Raw genomic sequence first — 2,912 nt, 5'->3', positions numbered from 1 at the left:
CCCTGGGGGGCATAGACCCTATGAGCAGTACTACCCTGTGATGACAAATACAACACCGCCTGGCGTAAGCAGTGTTCCCCCTAGCAACCGCAGGAGCAGTAGTAACAGCAGCAGCAGCAGTAGCAGTAGCAGCAGCAGCAGTAACAGCAGCAGCAGCAGCAGCAGTAACAGCAGCAGCAGCAGCAGCAGTAGCAGTAGTAACAGCAGCAGCAGCAGCAGCAGCAGTAGCAGCAGTAGCAGCAGCAACAGCAGCAGCAGCAGCAGCAGCAGCAGCAGCAGCAACAGCAGTCGCAGTAGCAGTAGTAACAGCAACAGCAGCAACAGCAGCAGCAACAGCAGTCGCAGTAGCAGTAGTAACAGCAGCAGCAGCAGCAGCAGTAGCAGTAGTAGCAGCAGCAGAAGTAGTAACAGCAGCAGCAGCAGCAGCAGCAGCAGTAGTAGCAGCAGTAGTAGTAGTAGCAGCAGTAACAGCAGCAGCAGCAGCAGCAGCAGCAGCAGCAGCAGTAGCAGCAGCAGCAGCAGTAGTAGCACTGTAGAGACTGCACATTTCCATGAAAACGGAAAATGGAAGGAAATCACGAAATCACTCCCTCTGAAACAGAATCACCATAACCTTCCAAAACACAAAAATAACTCTTAAAACAGCTCAAATCACTCCCAACACACACAAAATGATTATGAAAACTTATCTTACATTCATCACTTTAACCCTCCAAAAGAAATTACAGATCCAAAAAAAATTATACATTATTAGACAGCCACTCCCATTGAGAACACTGATATTGTTTAAGGTAGAGTTTAGACGTCATGAGTTTAGAGGCAAGGGGTTGAAGGCGAAGGGTTTAAGGTAGAGTTTAGAGGTAAGGGGTAGGGGTAGGGGTTTGTAACCTCGTAGCCAAAACATGTAACCTCGTGGCCAACCACGTAACCCTCGTGGCAAAACCTTAACAACCAACCACAACAAACAACTTACAAAAAAACCAAAAGCCATAACACAGTGAAAGGTTTATTTACCCTACTGTATACGCTGTATATCTCGCGGTGGTTTAATTTTTGCGAAATAACGAGCCGCAATACGCGAATAACGAGCGGCAATACGCGAATAACGAGCCGCAATACGAATAAACGATAATACGAATAAACGATAATACGAATCGCGAATATGTGCTCTGCTCACGCAATCTGCTCGTGGAGTCGTCAAGTGATTCTGTCGTGGAGAGAGACCTGGATGACTGGGATGACTCAATCAATCTGGGATGACTCGATCACCCTGGAAACATTGATACAACAGGAGCAGCAAACAACGAAGCCAAATCACATGGAGCAATACGTAGAATGGAGCAATGTAAAATTTAATCATGTAAAATTAAAAAGTTAAATGATAAATGTTGTTTTAGTAGTTGTTAGCAGTGCTAGTAACGCTTTATTATAACGCTAGCAAGAAGAAGCGCCACTTACACTAGATCGGGAGTCCAGTAGCTCCATAATATCAGCTCCGCCATCCTCTCGGGTGCGAGTCTGTCATCTGACACCGACGCTGCTGCTGCCGTCGCTGTTGTGTATGACACCTGTAAACATACGATCTTATCCGTGTTAATTACCGTTACCCGTACAAAACAGTACAATTCAACGACGTATACCTGTAACGTTGATACCTTTGAAGTTTGCTGTTGCTGCTGGACTGTCTCTAGCCTCTATCAGTGCGGGTCCACTCAAAGCTCCATAATATCAGCTCCACCATCCTCTCCGGTGTGAGTCTGTCATCTGATGCTGACGCTGCTGCTGCCGTCGCTGTTGTGTATGACACCTGTAAACATATGATCTTACCCGTGTTAATTACCGTTACCCGTACAAAACAGTACAATTCAACGACATATACCTGCAACCTTTGATACCGGTCTTAGAGTGTGTGTAGTACGATCCCTCGACGAAGCTAGCTGGAGCTCGTCTGCTCTATCTGGAACAATACAGAATGATTTCGAGTAAAGCTAAGCTGAACTAAGTTCAAACACGGTAAACACGATACAATTTAATGACGTATATACTTACGACCCGTAGCTGAGTGTACCGCTGCTACAACTAAAAACGTTAACTGTTACAAATGCTCCTCCTTATATACCATTCAGGCCAGCGTGGTTTTGCACACGAATTGTACACGTGGACACGGCGTGGGTCAAACATGGTCGGCGTGTGCACGTGGTCAAGGGCTGAAACTTCTGACATCCACGCCAGCAAAGGTGACTCCTATAAATGTCAAGGTGGCGGCAAGCTTCATGTGCACGTGGACACGCCGTTGGGGGGAAGCTCAGTGAATCTCCCCAAGGTCACCACGCGTGTGTAGGCTGAAGCTGCCAACCTGGACATCCGCAATGCTAACTACTAGACGGGCCGAGGCTGCGTCAAGCTTTGCGCACACACAGTTGTATGCTGTTATCAGGAGCGTATAATATCTCTATATTATACACTCCTGATGAAATGTATATATCCCCCCTCAGACGTGTTGGGGCTCGTCACAATCTCGTAGTAATATAGGTTAATAGGTGTAGAGTGATAAGGACAGTAAAGGACCCTGGTACTACCCTGTGATGACAAATACAACACCGCCTGGCGTAAGCAGTGTTCCCCCTAGCAACCGCAGGAGAAGTAGTAACAGCAGCAGCAGCAGCAGTAGCAGCAGCAGCAGTAACAGCAGCAGCAGCAGCAGCAGTCGCAGTAGCAGTAGTAACAGCAGCAGCAGCAGCAGCAGCAGTAGCAGTAGCAGCAGCAGCAGTAACAGCAGCAGCAGCAGCAACAGCAGTCGCAGTAGTAGTAGTAGCAGCAGTAGCAGCAGTAGTAGCAGCAGCAGCAGCAGCAGTAGTAGTAGTAGCAGTAGCAGTAGCAGTAGCAGTAGCAGCAGCAGCAGCAGCAGCAGT

The 2,912-nt window shown here is 47.7% G+C and overlaps 1 long non-coding RNA gene across 2 annotated transcripts; it reads right to left on the bottom strand.

The window, feature by feature from the left end:
* Positions 1-1,182: 1,182 nt before the first annotated feature.
* Positions 1,183-2,129, bottom strand: LOC106816993. 2 transcript variants are annotated; one of them, XR_001394977.1, is made up of 4 exons: positions 2,050-2,121; positions 1,656-1,957; positions 1,459-1,568; positions 1,183-1,270 (listed from the first exon to the last, which is right to left on the bottom strand). It is a non-coding gene; the product is annotated as an uncharacterized LOC106816993 (long non-coding RNA). The 2 variants fall into 2 exon arrangements; XR_001394976.1 differs by having other exon boundaries at positions 1,236-1,568; positions 2,050-2,129.
* Positions 2,130-2,912: the final 783 nt, after the last annotated feature.

This window comes from Priapulus caudatus, unplaced genomic scaffold (genome assembly GCF_000485595.1).
Source record: "Priapulus caudatus unplaced genomic scaffold, Priapulus_caudatus-5.0.1 Scaffold1555, whole genome shotgun sequence".
In the NCBI taxonomy this organism is placed as follows: Eukaryota; Metazoa; Priapulida; class Priapulimorpha; order Priapulimorphida; family Priapulidae; genus Priapulus; species Priapulus caudatus.
This window is presented reverse-complemented; position numbering and strand designations above follow the sequence as displayed.